The sequence below is a fragment of the Gymnogyps californianus genome, chromosome 1 (genome assembly GCF_018139145.2).
Source record: "Gymnogyps californianus isolate 813 chromosome 1, ASM1813914v2, whole genome shotgun sequence".
In the NCBI taxonomy this organism is placed as follows: Eukaryota; Metazoa; Chordata; class Aves; order Accipitriformes; family Cathartidae; genus Gymnogyps; species Gymnogyps californianus.
The window spans coordinates 175,182,309-175,205,343 of record NC_059471.1 but is presented as its reverse complement, the minus strand read 5'-3'; the positions used below and the strand labels follow the sequence as shown (position 1 = coordinate 175,205,343).

At 36.2% G+C, this 23,035-nt stretch overlaps 1 protein-coding gene across 1 annotated transcript in view; it reads left to right on the top strand.

Annotated features, from left to right (window-relative positions):
• SYT1 (synaptotagmin 1) overlaps window positions 1–23,035 on the top strand; it is a 375,273-nt gene that overhangs the window by 124,922 nt on the left and 227,316 nt on the right. The window contains exon 3 of the mRNA XM_050892070.1: window positions 5,440–5,501. The gene's annotated coding sequence lies outside the window, so the exon portion shown is untranslated. The remainder of the gene's footprint in view (window positions 1–5,439; window positions 5,502–23,035) is intronic.

The window sequence follows — 23,035 nt, the reverse complement described above, 5'->3', positions numbered from 1 at the left end:
CCTGCCTCACCAAGAAGTGTGTGGTACAAGCAGTATCTTTTCTTTTTCATTCTGTTGCTCTAAATTTCTCCCTTGTCTTAAAAAAATGGCTCATTGTTTATATTTTCTCTTTCATTTCCTGTTTCAATAGTTGTTTCCTTTCCCTTAGGAAAACCAGCAGCCTGCATCCATATTTATCCATTTCCACAAACTTTCTCCCTGTCCTGGTTTTTCCTCCTAGTTTTGAGAGGACAGAGGATCTGGTAACAAGCTCTTACAGGCAGAAGTTTGCTGTATCTCTTCTCTGTACACTGACACCTAATGGCAGGCACACATCTGAGAATTTTTTGGGTTTTTTAAAGCCTTAGGTTGTTTTAAAACCCTCTGGACTGTTGCAGTCCAAAATACAAGAGCTGGTGGGTATATTTTGCTGTGGCACTCACTGTGTTAATTGCATTCTGTATACAGTCTGAGAGGCTTTCCAGAAAAGGGGGTCCATGGAAGTGCTTAGCTTTCCTACCACTATTTATTCCCTTATCAGACTTTTCATGAAATTTGCAATAAAGATGACAATAAGTACTTTTTTTCTGGTTTGCTTATTTGCTAGAGAACTTTTTATTCTGGATTTCAATTTACAGAATATCAAAGACTACTGAGCCTCCTTTCATTCATTATTCTGCAACTCACTTGTTTGTGCACACTCATCTCTACCATGTACCTCTTTATCAAATAATATGTATATTGTTTTTTACTCTTCCGTACTGTTCTCCATCATTTCTTACTGGCAAGGAGGCAGGGTGATGGGTGTGAGGGCAAGAATGCTGTCATCTAATATATGGTAACTTAGAGGAGTGCTATTTAGGGTTTTTTTTTGGTGCAGGTGTATTTAAAATTAGATTCTGTTTTGTTATATTACAGGCCTGAATTCAGTCAGTAATGACCTCAATAGTGCCTGTTTTAATGTAATCCCTGCTTGCTGACTGCTGTTCCAAGAATAAAAATTTAAGCCAGAAGATTTAATGAAATCCTTTGGGATTAGTGCTCACTGTGCTGGGGAAATTGCATATCAACCTCTTCTCTGTACTCTAACCATACTGTTTGGTATTTGAATAGGAGGGTGTCCAAGAGAGACAACTCTGAGTTCATCAATAATTTACATTTTTGTTAGTTACAAACCTGGTATTTGGGATTCTGTTGCCATAGCAATCCATCTGGGCCTGAACAGATAGTGTTTTAAGTGGTGGTTGTATAGGGATTCACAGTGTGTGCTTTAAATCCCTTCTAAACTAATCCTCAGATCTGTTCTGTGACTTATTTCAGGCTTCGACAAAATCAATGTTACTCACAGTAAAAAGTTTATGCTGAGCAAATTAAGCCCATAAAATATTAGAATCTGCATATGATTAAGGACTGTAAAGTTCATAATGTATGACAATTTCTGTTTCAATATGTGAAGCAATTAATAAATGTCCACAACTGCTTTTTTTTCAAAATACATTTAATTTGTTGCACATTATGCACCTAGAAATTATCCAGACTCTGTACTGGTTATTAGCTAATTTAAACTTCATAATCGAATGCTAGCCTCATTTTCCCAGATGTCAGTTCTATGTTTTACAGGATGTCAGCCTATTCATAATACTGTATAACTTCCACTTTCAATTAATCTGATTTTCTCTCTTATAAATAATTCTAAAGCAGAGAATAAAATTCGAAATTTCTGTTTTCATTTCTAACACTACTGGAGTTGGGTTTTGAGGCTGTGCTGCTAAATTCAGCAGGCTAAACACCAGCTGCTTTTTGTTTGAAGTTTGGTGTATATTTTCTCATTTTTGCCACCCAAAATTTCAAAATGGTTTATTCGAAACCGCCCAGATATGCCACGTAAAGGAATGTCCTCAGGTTTGAAAGACAATCAATAAAACCTGGGCTAAGTTTCAGCTCTTTCAAAACCAAAGCCCTCCTGAAACTGATTTCCAGAGCATTTAGTTCTTCCTAACAAAAATGTTGTCCAGTTGCGCTCTCAAACTGTCACTAAACCATAATGACATTGTATTAGCAGCTCTTTATTACTTCAGAGTATAGAGATTCCATTTGCAAAATTATTCCTCAATGTTTGGAAGAAGAGAGAGAAAAATATTCAAATAACAGCCATATGCTCTACTAATAAGTGTTTAGCCCATAATCCTAAACAGACAAAAATTGTTTCTTCATGGAGTTTGTAAAAGATTACATGGTTCTTCCTGGCTGTAAAAATAGTAATAGAATAAAGAAACTGCAGATGGCCTAAGAGATCTTGAGAAATCTCTGATTACCATGCAACTTCCCTTTCGTCTTTTATATTACAGTTCACAATGAATAGCGAAGCATGTAATACAAAGGGCTTATTTTTGCCATGATTCTGTGATGCTAAAAATGTTCTATGTCACCTGTGATAAATGTAAATCTACTCTGTTTCTGTATGAGTTAAACGAGAGTTTCCTGAGAAGAACTGCAAAGAATCCCTTCCTTGCAGTGGAGTAGGGTTTCATTTCATTAGCAAAGATATGCATGTATATTCTTAAATTCAGTGTGGCTGACTGAACTTTGTTTATTTTAGAGGTCCAGTTCTTCTACCCTAGCATAATGGGACTATTTCCATAATTGGTTACCACTAAAGGTAACTGGGAATGGAGAGCTTAGAATTAACTAAAAAAGGCTTTGTTTTGATTGCTTTTGCATATCCTTATGACTAACTGAAGTAGAAGTTGCAGATCATTTACATGATTACTTACCCTAAAATTACATGCCCTAAAGTATCTTCTGTAGATACCATTTTTTAAATATAGTTTATGCTTCAGAGGGCTATTACAAGATGTATTCAGGCATATCAGAATGTGTTTCTGTTGATATTTCCAGTGGTTTCATTAGGAAAAGTCTTCCCTTGCAAATATTACTGAAATTAAAACGAAGCCTTGGAAGATACTAGCGGTATGACAGATGCTATTTGTAGCTCTGGAAATATAGTTGTCACTGCAGGGGATCTCCTGCACTGAAGACCCACAGGAGTCCATAACCAAGGGTGAATGAATTAATCTTCCAACACATCTCATAGAAAATAGCCTGTGTTTAATAGTAAGTGATAGAAACACAGTTGAATTTCTCTGGTAATTTTTTTGATCTTTCTCTAGAAATGCAAATCTGTCCTGTTTATTTCTCTCTATATATTTTAGCTCTGCAAATCCTTGCAAAGAGTGCTGGTATTTAGTCTCCTTGATTACTGTTGATTTTTATTGATTGATTTTTACTTATTTATTCCAGATCTGCATTATGTTTTTCATATGTTTTGGAAACTCCATCTGTCAACTTCAAGGCAGCAGGCGGGCTGTCTCTGTTTGCACTTAATGAAGCACCACACTAACTCATAGTTTCGCTTCAATTTGCTTTTCTAGCACGTAACCTGTATTTTTGTTCAGTTATTTCCAATTAATACTCAAGGAAACATCTGTCTTTCCTTTCCATTTTCTGTCTTTGCAGCAGAAGGAAATAGTTAATCTTCTGAAAGGCTCAGTAATAATATGACACAGCTTGACACAGACAGCTTAGAGAAACAGGGGAAGATTGAGGCAGTGTACCGCAGAGCAGGGTGACTCTGTGTGTTAATTTCTCTAAAGCACTTGCAGCTACCTCTACTCAAATGCAAGATGTACACAGAGACCTGAACCAAATCCCTGGCTCTGAACCCCGGGAGAAGGCTGGGATTAGAGCTTTTAATTGAAACCTGTCTCTGAGTGTGTCTGAATTTCAGATCCCTCGGTTTGGGAGGGCTTGAATGACAGGGAGAGGCAAAGTTTTGGTTGAACCTGTTCAAGAGGTATTTGAGTACAGTAGTTCAGATTAGGTCTGTCATGGCCTGTACCAGGACATTTTATACAGCTAATAAGGAGCACCAAGCTATGTAAGGCCTGCTAAGACTATTGTCAGATGTATTACAAACTCTGGGAAAGAAATTAGTTGATCCCACTGTGTTTTACACCAGCATCTGAATTATTCTGAACTCTTTGGAATAAGGGTTTCACATCATTGTCCATCTAACTTGCATTGTTCAAGTGCTCCACAAGTCCTCACTGATGTCTAGGACATAATGAAATAGGCTGTTAGATAGAAGAGCTAATCCCTACAGTTCAAAAAAGTTTAAAACTTAATAACAACATAATATTGTATGCTTCGGAGTCACAGGCTATATAGCCCTCAGCTCCAAACAGCTGTTACTTGTTGCCTAACAGGTTTCTTGAGTAGACTTGACGTGCAAGTGAGTGATTTCTACGATATTACAGATATTGACAGAACTATACCGAAGGCAATATTAATTTTTTACTAAAAAAGAAGGGAAAACTAGATTTTTTAGTCAGTTACATTCTGAATCCTTTATTATATGAGTCATGAAAGATGGTAGCCTGGTTACTTTAGAGTGAGATGCTGGATGGATTTGCCTTTTTTAAAGACCAGAGTAAGGGTTGATGTGATATAGTTTGACAATTTTAGATAACAGCAGTTTCATTTTCCTCTGACAAAGTTGATGTAAAATTAAAAATACATTTACCTATCTTGGTAACTGAGCATTTGGCTCCCGTTTTTAACTGCATCAAAACTGGTCATTTTCGCTTTTAAGTGCCTTCACAGCTTGATCCTGCCTGCTCTTTCACATCAGTGTTGCCCTTATTGCAACCCTTATTGTCCATCAGTCCCAATTTTCTCCCTTCTCTCATGCAACCTTTATTCATGAAAATTGTTAATGGTAAAAATCTGTAAAGCCAGTATGTTGTGTTCCTTCAAATCCTGCCTTAAAACTCACCTCTGTTGTGATGCCTGTAAACTGCCTGAGAAAGGCTAAGCAGCTGGTGTGCTGTGATCAGTGCTTATTATGCTAATTGTCCGCATGAAACAATAGGAGTGAGGCATCAAACACCCTTCTGCAGCGTGTCCCACTCTTCTCCAGAAGCGATGGGGGAGGCTGTGGCTGTCATTGGAAGTACACATTGTTTCTTCCTTAACTCCTCAGTCTAATGAGATAATCCAGCCAAGATCTAATACAGCATGAGAATTTAATTTTGACCAGAGGATTGCCAGCCGCACCGGTATGAAAGCCTGTCACCTTCCCTGAATTGGGGAGAGCTGCAGGTGCCCAGATGCAATTCAGATGCCCAGAATTTGGTATGAGGTTTCAAAAGAGATTTGTCCCCTGAACCTGTGGATTTCCCATCTCTGCTGCTATTGTAGTACCTAAGACTGGAAACTTTGCTTTTTAAGGAAAAGGAACAATGTGGATTTTCTCTTCTGCACGCTTTCACAAAAACCAAAGACTTAAATCTTAGAGTAAGCCAAAACTAAATATGAAAATGGCAAACTTCTATGGCACAAATGAAACTAGGTGATTAATTTTAAGTAGATGATAAATGCATGTATTTGTTTTTCTTACAGAAACGTGGAGTCCTGAATAAACAAAGAGAAGAGAGTTAAGCACACAGTCTGTATTGTGAACAGTAAGTGACTGGATTACGTACTCTGAAGCTAAACACTATTTGTACTTACATTTTTTTTGTATTTTTTCTTATTCGCAGTTCTTTTAACAAGTGTAAGAAATCAGTGCAGTGAGCATTTCTGCCTTTTATCCAACTCAGTTTCATTTCACAGGGGTAGACTTTTATTAATCCTATAATCATCTTAGGTAAGAGGCCCAGATAATCCACACAATGTGTCTTCATCACTGCCCATACTGAAAATATTGCCGCCTTCTTCTCAGTAAAAGTGAATTGTAATACTAGAAGGTACCAAGCTAAAAATAGTATTACACTACCATTTGCTCACACCTGAAATTTTGCAGAAAAACACTTAGGTTTATCAGTGTAGTCAGATCCTGTTGGGTCGGGACACGAGTAAGAGACTGTTACGGGTTTGTGTTAACCACTTAATCGCTGACTAATTGTTCTGAACTGCCCTGGTCATAGCTGTGCTGTTCACTGCACAGTATGACCAATCATAATGCATGGCTGCACTGGCCTTTGATAACTACAGCTTTATAAAACATCAAGTAGTTAAGAGTACTCGCTGAGACAAGAAAATGAGCCATGGTTATGTTGTGGATGATATTATTGATGTTGTCCTTTGAAAAAATCTCAGGCTGCTGGTGAAGTACCAGTCGTGATGCAGTAGAGAACAGACACTGCTTTTATTGCCAATCCTAAGTAATATGCCCTGGGAAACGTAGCAGGTTATATGGGTGTACTGCATTACTGGGTATTAAAAGGGGGCAATATCCTTTGAGAACCAAAGCGGGTGAATGTGTATTAAGGCATTTCTATTAACAGTTCCAACAAAACAGTTCCTCTACGCTAGGTGCTAAAAGAGCCTGCCTTTTTGTGGTAGAAGATTGTGGACAGTAAGTAATGTACAGAGAATATGTGCTCTTCAGCACTGTTCTGCTTATAGAATATACATTTGACAGTATATCATGCAGTGGAATTGAAGGAATTTTATTGTCATATACAAAATCTCTATTCATGTAGCCAAACTAGCGTATGGAACAGACTAGTTTTGGGTAGAAGTAAATCTTGAATACTTTTTGGCAAGCAGTAAAAATAAAATTCTTTGGTGGAAAGGAATATGTATAAACCTCAATAGCCAAAAAATGCCGAGTGTCTCTCTGGGCAACCAAGTTCCATGATGGGTTTTAACATTGAGTTTAATCAGACAACATGAAAGGAAATGTGTGACACTTCACTGAAGCTGAGGGCAACATAACGCTTGTTTGAAAATCTGTATGGTTATTTATACAATGTACTAAACTGTGCTACCAGTAGGCATTTTTTAGACATATAACAAATCATACATATGTTCCAGAAGATCACTAGAAAAAAAATCAGTTTTAAAAAAACTTCTCAAAGCTCTTATCTTATTTATCTATTCCTCTTAACTTTCCATTGCTGCTTCTGTCAATTATACTTCCCTTCCATTTTCTCTTCTTTCCCCCTGTGACTCTTGTGGTTTATATTCCGTACATGATATCACACCTCTCTTCACCCTTTATCTTTCCAGTCTTTTGCCTACACAGGTAATCTGCTCCAACTTCATAGTTTCTCCTCACATCTCCCACACAGGGCCATCTCCTCTTCCTCTTGGCAGAGCTGCAGTGCAGAATGTTCCTGATCTTTGGCAGATTTTGAGCTTGCTATTTCTAGTATCAAATAGATAACTCTGCAGACCAAGAGCGTTATTGGTATTGCCGGGTAATAATGCACAGAATAATGCCATATACCTATATCTAAGGAATTTGCAAAGTGTTGCAACATAGTGTAATGTGGGTCAGCTCTTGCAATTTTTGTTTGACGTGCAGAAAGATATGGTGGAACTTTTGGAAGTTGTTATTTAATGCATGGGATACCTTCAACCAAATCAGTTATGCTTTTCCCCCGGATCTTAAGTTTTGGCAGCAGATGACTGATAGTTACATGCATAAATATTAGCAATTCCAAGAAATTTGTATAATTCAACTGATGTATGTATACAAAAAATCCAGGAGTTGTTATAGACCTGTTTGTAGAAAGTAAATTTCACTACTGCAGACACTTGAACATTTTCTCCTCACTTGTATTCCTGTGTCAAGTGGCCAGAACTCACAGGCAGCTGTTTCAGAATAGCATGGATTTATTTGTGTATAGCGAGAAAAAATTAATCAACTGTTATTGGTACTCCATCACATACAAATTCTCTCTCCCCTGCTGGCAGAATAGGTTGACAGAACCTTTTCATAGTATCCATCAGTTAATTTTATCAGTCATGGTATTATGATTATAAACTACAAATGATCTAACAATGAATATATAATTACAGAAATGAAACTGTACAGTGGTTATTTAACATTTGTAATGTGTAATTTATTTAACACTCTCTTTGGAATATACATGGGAAATTAGAATGATAAAGCAGAAATAAAATTACATCTATCTCTCATCCATCATCAATGAGGAGCAATGTTACCAGCTTGATCAGGCTATACATTCAGCCATGTAGGGAAGTTCATGTATGCTACCTTTGGGCCTGCTTAAAACACCCTTGTGAACTGTATGTTACTCATACACTAAGTAACAAGTCATTCTTCTGACACTGGGATTGATAAATTGTGGATCTTTGTTTTAAAATACTTTTTTTTTCTCAACCTGAATTAAAACCTAAAATTTAAAATAACTAGTGCTGAGAGGCAAAAATATTGGATTCCAGATACAGAAAGAAGATAAAATTAATATTGTTCTTATTAAGAAAAGAATAAAATAAAAGTCATAATATATATACACTATATTTTGTGGATTTTAATTGTTCTTATCTTTGTTTTAAATGCAAGGGTCTTTGTCATTTGGCTTTGATATTGCAAAAGATCAAAGTCATCCTATGTGGAGGAGGGAAAAAATCTTGCAATATGTGTTCCAAAAAAGGTGTCCATTGTTCTCACACAGTCAGCAGCAATAAAATTTCATCTGCCACATACTTTGGTTTATCAAATAACTGACATCTTTGGTGGCTGCTGGTTAATAACAGTTTTTTCATTATTCTTGTTTAATAAAGGCAGGTTCAGGTAATGTGACATAAATTAGGAGACTAAACAAATGAAGTGCTAATACAGGAGGAGGATGGCCAAATCGCACTCTGCTGTGAGCAGAGGAGAGGAGGCTTGGCCTGCTCAAAATTATTGTATGGGCAGTTTAACTCCATTATATGTAGAAGAACTAATTTCGTGTTAGACTTACCATTAGCTCATAAGCATGCAGTATTACCGTTGTTTACCCTAATATCTATTTCAAAAGCTACCGTGTTTTATATTTTACCATTTACCATATTATATCTAGAGGTATGTAATGTACCAGACATGAAGTAGCTAAATGAAGGGTTCCTTGGTTTTGGAAGGGTCAGTTTTGTAAAAGTTGAATTTATGAGCCTTCAAAAAGAAATGAGCCTGTGGTTTCTGAATGTTCTCTACTAATCACAATAATCTTCCCTTACATTAACGATTTCAATCTTTCATTGCAATATAGTAATCTAGAAGCAGCATGGAAGTGCCCTCATTCCCTGTACCCCCAGGTTTTGTCATTGCCCATTAAAATTCATGTGCATATACTGCAGGCTTGGATAAAATAGTTCATTTGAGTGTTCACACTACCTGAATTCTTTAATGAGGTCTTCCCCTAAATTAGTTTCACTTTTTTTTTTTCCCTCCCACAGTGGAAATATGAACTTCTGGTAAATTATATAGTAACATTTGCGTAGTGTAAAGGTTTTTTATTTTGTCTCTGGTTTGGTTATCATGTTAAGACTATTCAGACTAGTCTATTCTCTATGACTCATATGCTTACAAAATTCTGTGCCTCAAAACCTCATTTTTCTTTTTTTTAATCCATCTTGTATTACAGACACAGCTTTGCATTTTTTAATGTGAGATCTCTGACATGGATTTAGATTCTGTACTGCTTTGAGGTATGCTAGTTATGCAACCTAATTTTGCAAAATGGCTCTGTGTTTGTACTTCCCTGGGGCTTCAGTTTAGTTGTCATCTATCATTTTAGCACCGTGATTGATTACTCTCTACTATTTAATTTATCTGCTGCAGCTTCTCAGTTTTTTCTTCAATTGGTAAACACATACTTTTCTAGACACATTTTCGAATGATGTGTTTTCCAAGTGCCCCAGAAGTCATGTAATCATATTTTTCTCAGCTAGGAATTTAACCATTTAAGCCATTTAATGGTTTCAATAAATTATTGGCTGATATTTTGTCTATTACTTGGAAGTTTTGCACTGGAAATCTGTGTTGTATTTTCCATTTTTCAATGTTACTGTATATATTTATTCTGAAATACAAGTTTATTTACCAACTGCTTCTTTGTCCATCAAAAAACAGTAAAAGAAATGAGCACCGTTTTTAAATGTAGGAGCCGAATGCATGGGCTGATGCTGCTGCAGTAGACTTCAACCACCTTTGCACATTAGGTTTCAAAAGCAAAGTATTTATTAGCTTAATTTGCTCGTTGGAATATCACAAGCTGGCTTCAGTCAGTAGGGTTACCATGTGCTTGTTTTCTTGTCTTGTATACTGTGTCCCTGTACTGTAATTTGCTATTTTTAAACATTACATTGAGTATCAACTTGGCTATGATTTTAAATCAGGCTCTTTCAGAGTAACATCAAGTTTCCATTTAAAAAAGGGGGGGGGTGTTGCATTAAGTTATATTGTGTATACGCATGGCAGTAATTTTACACAATTACTGAGGCAACTTCCAAGAAGCTACTATAATGAACTGCTTCTATGATCCACATATCAAAGCAGTTTTAATGTCAAATTTTCTTTTCTCCTGCAATTTTTATTATGGCTCTATGCTATCAGTGTTTTTGAATAGGGAAGTTGATAATTTGTTTTGATTTTTTCACTTTTTAGTTACTGACTGTATTTAATATTTGTGATTAAAATCTCTCAGTGAGAAGAGTTATACTGTGTCATCATAATGCAGCTTTGCTGATGTTGGTAACTGCTATTGTAGTCCTGTCTCTAAATACAATCAAACAAAATCAACAGACATCTGCAGTGTTGCATGATTTTTGGGGGCAGTTTGGTGTTCTTTTTTTGCGAGAGCGTGCTTTAATCAGTACTTACCTTTTGTTTGTAATTCTTAATCTCTTTGCACAATCCTCTTGTAAAGACTACTAGGTTAGCTTCGGATATGTATTTTAGTAATTCCTGGTAGATTAATTCCAGCCCACATTTCGTTAGAGAATTGGAGATAGCCAGTTCTGTGACTGTTCTGTCACTGTTCTTGTAGTGACTTACATTTCAATTAGGAACTAAGAAGACAGGCTTTCTTGTCAACTCCACTATTTTGCACTTATGGTACATGGAAGTTAACTCAAAAGATAACTAATATGATACAGGTGATTACATACATACAGGTTAAGGGGACTCCCTTGTATGGAGTTGGTGATAACTAAGGAACATTATTTGACAGTTTTGGATCCTCTCCAAGTTTGTTCTTCAATGATGATTTTCTTTGTTTCCTTCTTTCAAAGTTTCGCACTATAAATCTTATTTTGAAGACCTATAGCCATCGTAAACATCACATTTTGACAGCTTTTCTTATGTGAATGAAACTCATTCAAATAAGTTTATTCAGAAATGAGAAAAGATGCATCTTAGACCTGTTTGCAATCATAAAGTTACTAGTATATTGACAGCATTTAGCTCTGAAAATGCAAAGAGAATAGGAAATTCAATTACTCACTTTCCCATGTGAACAAAAATGTTTTGCAAAGCCATTACCAAAGATAGCACATAAAAATATATTTTATTATGTTAATTTGCTGTGTTTATATTGATATCTGAAGTGCATGAAAACAGGTACTGTAGAATTTTTCTTGCAATAAATAATTTTGAAAATACAAAATTCAAAATTAAGTATATTTGGAAAAACATGATTCCTTGGATTAGGATTTTGGGTGGGGGGATATACTTTAGAACAGCTAGAAATTAGGAGTGATTAGGAGTGCTCTGGAATATGTCAAATGTATTAGCAGTGTGTCTGCACTGTGCTTCTGCTGCTATACCTTCAGTTTTATACTGCAAGCTAAAGAGGCAAAGACGTGGTTTTGCTGTGAGAGGAGTTTCTGCACAAGGGCTCTTACAGCAATGTTGGTTGATGTATTTCATACTCGTGACTTTTGTGGCTATGCTAATAAATGGAACAACAGTGATTTGAGCTGAAGACACAAGTTTTTGAACATGGTGGTCATAAAGCACATAACATATAGGCCATGTTTGCAGTCTCACCAATTAAAAAGCTTTAGTTAAACCATCAAAGATATTAGGATTCTGTTTTTTCCATGAGCCGTGTCTTTGGGAGTTTTTCTCATTACTGCCTGATTTCCATGACTGCTTCAGTCCCTCCAAAATCTCAAGGTTTAGAAGTGTATTTTTTATTGAAAGGTGAGATTTTTACACAGTCACATGGATCCAGGAGCTGGAGCTTCCAAGGATATCTCCCAAACATTTATTGCAAAGTCTGGCAATACTGTGTAAAATGCATGATAGCCTGGAGGTCTCTGCTAGTACTGTACAGCAGTACGCTTTGATCTTTCATGTAATAGGTCTCCCAATACCTTTTCATTTCTAACAGAAATAGTGCCCAGGCTGCTTTTATACCATAAGCCTATTTCACTCATCCTTATAAGTTGTGATGCCAAGTGAAAATATTTGTTTTAGGAAGGAGGATGAGAAAAAAGGAATAAGATGTCATTTAGACTGTGCAACCTTAACCATTTTTGATGGGATTTTGCTCTTAGAAGCATGTCTCAGTGTTTGAATCTTTAGTTTAAATGCAATGCTTAACACTAACAGAGTTTATTTAAAGATCTAATTTTACTTCAGGGATAATAATTTTAAGAACTTTAAACTGCATTAAACCATTAGTTAATAAACCACTAGCTATTAAACTGTTAATAGTTTGTCCTGCAGATAACAGTGATTCCTTTTGGAGAGTTATGGTCTGTTGGGCAAATATGCATTTAGGGAGGTTTTAAAATGGGAATTACGTCTAAACTTTATAATTATGTAGTTAGACATTTCTTAAGGAGAATAGAATCAGTAGCTTTTTATGTATGAAGCCATATGCTCCTTAAAAAGATCTAAGTGTTTGCAGTACACGGCTACACTTATAATAAGAAATTGTTACATCTCAGTTGCTATATTGTCATCTTTTTTGTATTTTCTCTGAAATATGATTATTTGCAGCGTCGGTGTCTCAAGCTATAACTTGTCAGTGCAGACACTCCAGCTGCACTCTGGAAAACCAGTCCACATCCCAATCCTTGTGGACTAGTGCCATATCCATTTAAAAAGAATGAAAGAATTTGAAACCTGACTTCCTTTAAAAAATAGTTGTTCAAAAAAAGGTAGGTTATATATAACTTACATGAAGCTATTGTTAATGCACAAGAGTTTCGCAAGCCCTCTCTCTGTTTGTTCTATTTTCACATATATTTTAAAGACTGTTTCCTCCAGAAGTAATAATTGTCATTTATATTAATAATCTGCTGAGTAGGCTCATTATATTAAATCAGAACTAGAATTCTACTTACACTAATTGCCTTTGAAGCGGAAGCAGTGATTTTAAGCATGTGGAAAGCAGTGTGATGCTATCCAGTGCCATCATGGATCATATACAATGGCTTTCACAGCTTTGTGGCATTCACAAGAGTGTGACAGCTGTACTTTCCCATTCGTATGTGGGCTGTCCTTCATGGCTGATCAATAGTTAGACTTCATTTCCTCCGGTCCCTTTGTGACAGTACTAGTAGAGTTCGTACTGTTAAGCTCTATCCTGAATTAGAGGGAAGTGTTTCTTGTACTTGTCAAGCATTTTTGGTGTGATTGTTGGAAGTTCTTTTTTCATTAATGTGTATCTCTTGTGTCACATTTTTACTGTGCTATTCTGAAATGAACTTCACTTAACTAACTGTAATTAATTTGGGGATCCTTTTTCCTGTCAAATTTTGCTTCACAGCTTGAGGAGTGCTTATGTAGACCCCCAAACAAAGAAAAAAAAAAAAAAAAAAAAAGAGGAAAAAAAAGAAAAGGCAGGGAAGAAACCTGAATGTCTGATGCTGAAATTTTCCAAGGCTATCTTAGTGGACATAAGCAACTTGCTTAAACCCTCTTGAGTAGCTTTCCTTTTAAAAATGGATATGGTGGCACGTAGCAACTTTCCAGGCGGTTTGGAATTCAGTCCTCTGGTGAAATTGATAGTATTGTTACTGGCATGAAGAGAATCAGCTGATACCATCCCAGTGTTGCAAAGACCTTGATGAACTACAGAACTATGTACTGCTGTTACTTATCGTTATTCTTTCAGACTCTGAGGCTGTTCTGAATATTGGTTTGTCCAGCAGCACATACTTCTTAGAAGGTGCCAGTGTGTTGGTCTGTTTGATAAATGTGTTCATCAGTATCTAATTATTTTTGATGTATGTTAAAAGAAACTGAGATTATATCTGTTGTTAAGTAACTATGGCTTTAAAAAAAAAAAAATTGGCTTACTTGGTGTTGCCTAATCTTGAAAATACCTGTATAAGACTGTGAACAAATCCTACAAACATCAAACAGAATTTCTTGCTGCCTTTTTTACCAATATAAACTCTCCCCGCCTCCCCTATTCATTCTCCTGGGAAAAACCAGCAGACTTTACAAGCCTGAATAATGAGATGGGGCTACGGAAGAGGAAAGCTCTGGTATAATTATCCTAATCTGCTACATACTATTATGACATCTAGCCCCATATTGTTTCTGATTCTCCTTTCTCCATTCATTTTTTGTTTATATTCCCATGTTTCTCCCTTTGCTACTGTCTTATTGGCAGCTCTATCTAAATCTTAGTTTCCCTTCTAGAGCTACCTTGACCATACTCTTCTGGAAAAGATCCCTCATTCCCCAGTGTCACCTAATTTGTTTTCTTGTAGTTTCCATAGTCCCTGATCTTCATAGCAGTGCTTTCAAAAGGATAACAATAGGGATAAAATACGGCTTCTTTCACTTACATCTGCTGGAGTGCTGTAACTAGGTTGTGACTGACCTTGCAAAGAGGTACTCAAGCTGGGATGGTACCCATTTATGTGATCAGCAATGTATCTAGATGTAGAGAAAGTACTTGTTTTTATATGTACGTTCCTTCCTCCCCATGCCCAGATATCTTACTGTCATACTATAGAACAATGAGGGAACCTGGGGTTTGTACCTATTCCCTCTGTGTTTGTTTCCTTGACATAAGCTCTTTGGGCATCTCTTTATCCCAGTCAGCAAACTGTCTTTGTAGCTTTGCTTCTACTTTTTCTTCCTTTTCTAAGTACTATGAGTGTGGGGCTATAAGGTTACATTGCTTCAGATAGAACACACTAAATTTGCTTATAGATGATACATGAATACATTATCTCTGTGCCTTTTTGTTCATTGTTAAACCCTTAGCTTTAGCATATAGTGCTTTCTCCAAATTATTTGCCTATAGCACGCTATGTCTGATCTGTTTGAGGAGCTTCTGTTTTCTGCTGATTAGATATTTTACTAAGAGCTCCAAAAAGCCCCCACGTTTGTGTTTCTTCCTGTTCTTCTTGCATGCATGTGTGCGTGCTCTCTCGATTTCGCTCTCTGTCTCTCTCTTGCTTTTTTCCCTCTGGTTTTCTGGAACATTATGTCCCCAGTTGTCAGATAGCTTTCTCTCAGCTGAAATTCCAATACTGAATTGAAAGAAATCAACCAGAAGCTCTGGAAAATGATTCTTTTTTACAGTGAAACTGAATTTTACGAGTCTTAAATGAAGAAAAGTGTACTATTAAAAATACAGTATTAGGCTTATGAAAAGGGATCTCTAAGATTTAGCATATAAAACCAGAAATGTTTTGATAAGATTATGAAACCTCGAGGGGTTATTTGAATGATCTGCTTGTTTCTACAGACTAAATAAAGCTCTGTTTCATTAATCCTAATTGTCCTTTTATTTGTTGCAATATATTATATCAGGTTTACGGCATCTCTTCAGCATTAGCTTCCTGGGAGCAACGCCACCAAAGTGCAACTATCAGTCAACTGAGTGATACAGATACAACACTGAAAATAAATATGGATGATTAAGCAAGTTGTTATTTTTCAGAAACAGCACATCTATTTCTGTGTGGCATCAACAGGAGATTTTAAAAAATGTGTGCAGGGTTCAATGAACTGTTGAACAATCTGTGCTTACTGACTAATAAACTAGTTTTGTCAGTTAATCTATTGGTCAGTAAAGGAGAAGGAGACAGGTTATGAGTCATAGATTATCACGAACTGCATGGTACAAGGAAAGCCGTTAATACTAGAACTGTATGACAGTTGTGAATCATGGCTGCTTAAAAACGTCATGGCTACGAGGACACATTAAAGCCTTCTCTGAGGATTCTCTATAAAGTTGATGATTGAGATATGAGTAAAGGCATTTCTATAGCACTCAACACCGCTGTGTTGCCAAACTTAATGTGTGGCTTTTGGGAGGTGAATCAGCATACAGCATACCTGTCCCTGTTTAGCCTTGCCTACTCCTAGACATATATTCTGGTTACCAGAATGTTGCTTCATCAGTTTTTTAGCTTACGAGTACAATATAAGTGCTGTCACAACTTCTTTAGCAGAAAGTTATGACAGGGTAGTTGGACAATTCATTTAACAACTTGAAACTCACAGATTCAGAATGACCGGAGCTGTGTCAGTTGATTTTATACTGTGGTGCAACCTGCCTTATGGAAGTTATCTCAAACTGGGGATTTAGAAATACTTTTCAGGAGATTTAGATAATGTTTATATGTAAGCTTTTTTAAAGTTAATTGAAGTATAATTAATACTTCTCATGGGAATAAGCAGGAGGAGCAGATGAACCCTGGGTTCCGGTCACAATTTTAGAGGTCACAAACAATCAAATACCTGACCGATACCAAGAAAAAACCACCAAAATTAGAGAACAGGAGATGTCAGAATGTTTCTAAATAGAAGCATTCATCAGCTGTCACGTTGCTGACTTCTTAAGTTCAGTTATCATGTTTGGACTTGGTGTGGTGCCATTAGAAAGAAGAATTTGCTCATTTATTTTTCAGGGACCAGAATGTTTTTTTTAGGCCACATGTAGAAATAGTTATACTCAGAAAATATAGTACGCTGTGCTGGATAGAAAAGAAAGAATTAGGGACTTGCAGTGATAATACAGAAGAGGAAGGACGAAAGATCACAGTTATTTAGATTTAAAAGGGATCTCCATAGTAACTGCATTCATTTAAGATACTTAATACATGTATTGTTACCTCTTACTTCTCTGATTGGATGAAGTTTATTTGGTTGCCTAGAATTTGATGTGACTTGTACCATCGATTTATCTCAAAAAGGGCAAGAAATTGAAATTAAAGAAATAAGGGTGAGCAGGGTAAAATAAGGGTGATGTTCTTTGGTAAGTTAAGAGGTAATAGCAGTATATGTAAGAAGAGAAGAGGCCCAAGAATCACGTTCTGAAGGCTGAATATTTATTTATTCAAGGATGAATATTTATTTATTTACATATGAAAGATGTAAAAAAGGTGTAATGGAAAGGATATTTGTTACAGGTATGTTAGCTATATTGGTAAACAAGAGCAATGGCAACTTAGAGCTAGAAGAATGAAGGCACAGATTTTGTCAAAATACTAGTAAGCTCCTCTAGATACCCTGTTGAAAAATTGCCACTAGTTATTTTTTCTCTTGTGGTTGCCCTGATCTCCAGTATATTTTCTGTAGAACTTCTGTCATTTTCACCCAAAATATGAGTAGCCATTCAGAAAGCTTTACATTTTTCTTCTAGATTGTTCCTGGTTAAAAAAAGTAGAAATATTTGGCAGTGACAAATGGTGTCTGATCTGTAGGCAACAGTTGTTGTACTCTGAAATGATGTTGAATGCTGTCTCAGATGTTTTCACAGTTAGGTGTCTGGTTTAAATTGATGCTTGTTCATAGATTAAATGGTTTCAAGCGTGTTTTGGATGTGTAGTTTTTGTACGCTGTTAATGAACAACTGTAATTCAGTTGGGTTTTGGGGAAACTATTAATGATACATGCACATCACTCAATTTCAGTACCTTTATGGAAAGCATGCTAAAGCAGTTTGATTATGTAAGAAAGTGTATGTATTTCTGTGTGCTAGGACTTGACTGTCTATTTTTTTTATACAAATATCTTTTCCTTGGTAAGCACAATCTTCTGTCCCGTTTAAGGTTTTTTGATAAAAGCTTATCCACACTTTGGTTGCCTTGTCATTTTCTGATGCTGTTGGGGCAGTGATGATTCTCTGCTGGGTGAAATTTACTGGCACTTTTCCCCCTCCCCGGGACAGTGAGTTACAATACAAGCCTTTCCTCAGAAGAAACATGAAGTGAGTTTTGTTGCTTTGCTTCTCAGAAGAAACATGAAGTGAGTTTCGTTGCTTTGCTTTTGGATGGAGTTTCATATGTCAATATTGCAATTTATCACCTTGTGATAGGATCACCAATAAAATACTGTACAGTCTATAGAAAATTCGCAAGAATTTACATAGTTACTGTAAACTTAACATGTACTCTGCTTTGATTCTCTCACTTCCTTGGTCATGTATATCCGGTGCCTTATTAACTCATATGAACAAGGTAGTCTTCACATTAGCAGTTATAAAAGACAATCAATTACAGTGTTGTACAGAAATGGCAAATGGTTTGAGTTGTGCTCAGCTATACTTCTCATGTATGGAGGAGAGTATGGCAGATGCCCTGCTGATAAAACAGTGGGATCTGTGGCAAGGGAGTGATCCTATGCAGGACATATCTGCTGGCACAGCTCTCAGTCTACAGAAATGTCCACTGGAAAAATGCTGGCGGGTATGGGGAAGTTTTCTGAGGAAAGATTCAAATTCTATTTGCTTTTCATGAAACTGTTACTTAATTTTCCAAGAGAAGAAGTTTCTCTCCTTCAGTGGAGAATAAAGCACATTTCTACTGTAGTTAATCGTTGTTGTTAGGTAGGATGTGACTTCTAGCTAGGTAAGCCTTGCTAGTAAAGAAGATGAGTCAGTTCTAGAGGATCTTACTCTCTTCTATTATGATATGTGGTTGTTTTTCTCCTTGGTTGGTTTGGCATTTTTTCTTTTTTCTTTTTTTTTTCTGTTTATTTATGCTTGATATTACAGTATTCTTGGTGGTTTGCATCTTACTATGTATGTTCTTTACATTTAGTGCTTTATTCTGTGTTTGTTTATTGCATTTGGATGTGCAGGTGGCCAGTAAATATTTGTTAGTGTCTATATTGTCTAACCTTATGAGCCTTGAAACTTGACACCTTGAAAAGAGCTTCAAGAATTTTTCATTATCATTGTGTGTGCCAGGAGATCCTGTACTTTAAGAAAGTTGGCTTTCCATTTCTCAGTCACCACTATAAGATGGGCAGTTGCCAAAGCTGTCACATCCAGAGCAGGAAGTCAGATAACATGTTGTAGTCTACTTTTGTTTAGTCGTGCACTCTTCTCCCACTTACACGATTTGTCTTTATGGCTGGTTGTGGAAACTAAGCACTAGAGAAAATGCTGACAGTGAATAACACTTGTTATCAGGACAAGCAATCACTTCATCCCCAGGTTACAGTAATGCTACTTTTTAAACTAGCAGCTGAGTGTTACTTAAGGAGAGCCCATTAGATGGCCCTTCCCCAGAGCCTGAGCCTATCCAATTCAAAGCACTGTGTGATGCCTTTGAAATATAATTACTAAAATGCCACCCATTTATTCTAGTAGAGCTGTCAGGATACACAGGTAAATTTTCTAGCTTTTTAATTAAAGATGCATATCTGAGGTAACCTAGCAAAAGGAGTTTGCCTAATTAACTCCCTTTAGTTCACCATTCTGTCAGTTGCTGGCGATTAGTAAATATTTGGTTTCTTTAAGCCTGATTTCTGTAGGTGGGTGATCTAGACATTTATAATTATGGAAGAAGAGATCAGTTAATTTCCTTGTCTTTTGCCATGATATCTACTTGGGCTTTCCAGGTCACAGTGCAGCTTAAACAAAAATATTGAAGGAATACAGACCAGTTCATACATGGATATGTGAAACTTTGAATTTTGTCCCAGGGTCATGTTTTAGCTACTGACTATGAGAATCAAAAAAATTACCTTTCCATACAAAACAATTAAATTCTGTAATTCTGTAGTCTTCTGCAAGTGACACTTGAAAAGGTGCGGTTTTATTTTTTAAATTTACGACTATGTTTTTAGAAGTCTGTTTACTGTAGAGCACGTTCATGGTCTCTTGAAACTTCAGTACATAAAAGGGAGTGAGTAATCGTCTTTAATAGAATTGGGAATAATATGTAATAGCCCTATGTCAAAAGTCACTATATACTGCAGTTTTTTTCTGGACTGTGTATAATTATCCCAATTTCAGTGGGGGTAACAGGCAGCTATGAAAATGATCAATTCTTATTGCCTACACTGTTATTTTCTGTTCTACAGTAAAAGTTAAATTCATTCTTTATACCTAAATTAATATTTTATGTCAAAGCTTGAGGAACAAAGAAGGGGCTTTGGGGGGGTGGGGGGGAGGAAGAAATGAAGTTTATATGTATAGTTGAAAGCTGCACTGAAAAGGACATTTTGGTTAATGCCAGTTCCCATGGTTACTTCCAAATAATTATGCAGTTTTAAAAACAGAAAACTTTTTTTGTAGTCTTGCTTCCAGGCAGATAAGTGTCCAGCAGTTAGTTATAATTAGCTATGTAAGAAGTAAATTATCAGCCTTGATCTTCGAAATTCATCTTAGCCTACATATTTTACACTTGTGCATACTGCATTTTTATTGGCTTCACTAAGATTAGACTTCCAGGTTAGGCAATTCTGTCTGGCTTGAATAATCTTATCAGGTCACTGTCATAGTTTATTCTTACCTCCACAAGTTTTATGGTAGGCTATGAAAGCCTTCAGAGAAACAGTTATTGTTTTCTAAAACAGCATCTATTTTACATTTAAGAGTTTTGGTCTTTTCTCTTAGGGCCTTTTTTATTGTGTACCTAATTTTATTAAAACCATTCAGATCATGGAAACCACAGTGATGAAAATACAGCCTGCCGTGAAGGTTGGTCATACGAGACCACTGTTCTTTTGTGCTTCATTAATAACAAATGTAAATTTATCTTCATTAATAATAGTAGTAATATGATTAATATATTTGTAATATCATATTAGCATGATGTGAAAAATAAACAGATTAGATTCAACTGCCCAGGTCTTTCTAAATTAAACAAAACTCTGCCGCTGTTTTGTTTGCGTAGCTGCCCTACGTTGCCTGCCTTGGAACTGCACAGTACGTGTCATTGCAGAATTGGGGAAGCACAACAGATAGCTTAAAAGTTACGTTGATCAAAATTGTGAACTTGTGTTCTGAAAAGATTTTGACACTTGTGTATGAAGTATTTTCAGATAATTCTTTCTGTTTAGATATGTGGATTTTTTCATGTTTGCAGCATTATTTTTATGATTTGTCAGAAGTAGGTATAACAAGATATGTCATTTCATATCAGCCCTACTGGTTTCCTGTTTGTCTTTCTTGTCATTTTTTCATCAAGGCATTTCGGTACTGGGACAATAAATCACTATTTTTGTAATTAATACCTGTGATAAAATATTCTATTTAACCATTTTATATAATTTTATTTTTAAAGTATGGTAAGCACTCAGTTTATAATTAGGTTAACTGCTCTTTTCCCTTTCAGCGCAACACAGAGATCTGGAATACAGTAATTCTTCACATAGCACTTTGATTATTTTATTTTCTGATTCAAAATGTTAGTATCAAACTTTGTCATTACCATGAGTTCTGCTGATGTTTTTAGGATGTGGATAAACCATAAAACAATGAAGATGAGGAAATGCTACTTGGTCACAATACTTGTTCCTCATTTTGCACACTGAGAGTTCAGCAGGCATCTCCGGCAAAGGAAGCAAGAGAAACAATTTGACTGACTCTGAAACCATAGAATCACATAATCGCTCAGGTTGGAAGGGACCTTGAGAGGTCTCCCAGCTTGGCCACCTCCTCAAAGCAGGATCAGCACTTGAGTTTAGAGCAGGTTGCTCAGCACTTTCTCCAGGCAAGTCTTGAAAACCTCCAAGGGTGGAGTTTCTGCACTCTCTCTGGGCAACCTGTATCAATGCTTAATTGTCCTTTTGTGGAAATGTTTTTCCTCATATTCAATTAGAACTTCCAAGTTTCAATTTATGATCGTTGTCTCCTGTTCTCCCACAGAGGACTTCATGTACAAATAAAAATCATTGTGATCCATAAATACAACTTACTTAAATTAGTATTACATGCAATACAAGTAACAAAACAGTCTGTCATGTCATGTTTTGACCTGAATTCATATACAAAATGTATAAATTGAAGTGTATAATGTATAAAATTAAAAACAGCTTTTAAGACAAAATCCAGAAATTTTCTCAATATAAAACTTTCAAGAATGGTATTTTAATTCTAAATTTTCCTCATTTAATTTCCAAATCTCTTTATTTTAGGGCATTTTTATCAAGGTCAATATAATTTCACAAACACGTGCTTTTTTCCTCTCCAGTGGAAGAGTTCCCTGGCTAAAATGTGCACAAACAGATTCTCAGAAAGACACTCCTCTTACAGCTTCTCAGAGCTGCTGCTTTATGAGAGCACAATATCTGGGCTGTATTATGAGAAATGTATTTGGAATTGCCATTCAAGCAAAATGAAAGTTCTTTATCACCAATAGATCCTTTATCAGTCTGGAAAGCTTCCATTCTGAAACACTGGAAAAACAGATGTAAAGCGTGTCTGGATTTTAGTCATATTAATGAACTTGAAAGGGGATTATAAGCTTTGCTATCTTGTCAGTTCTTCAAGTAGGGGATAATAAGAGTGACCACACAGCTATGTAGATTCAGTTCCAGGGGGGAATGTGTCATCCTTTCTCTGTCAAAAGTCATCAGTCTTACGTTTTTGTTACTAGAAGTAGCTAGATTCTTAATAAGTCTCAAATTAAAAAAGCTGGATAAGGCAGCTTCCTCTAAAAAAAAAAAAAAAAAAATTCACTTTCCCTATTCTGCCTTTGTTTTTCTACATCATTCTGCTCCTCTTCACACCAAATTTCCATTGAGGAATCTTTTTATCCCCTTTTAAGTATTCACTTAATGGTGTCCCATTTTTCCTTTTTTGTACTTTTATCTTACTTCTGTGCTCAGTATTTTCTCCTTCCATCCTATCTTGGCTCCAGTTTCTTATTGCCACTTCCCTTTCTCCAGTCACATTTCAGCTAAAACATGAGCATGGGGGCTTACCCATTTTGCCCCTAAAGATGTTGTGAGCTTGAGTTTTCCTGAGCATAAGAATTAGCTTGCAGACTTCCACAGAGCTGACTCAGAAAAATCTTGTTGTCTGGAAGGCTGGAACAACCAAAC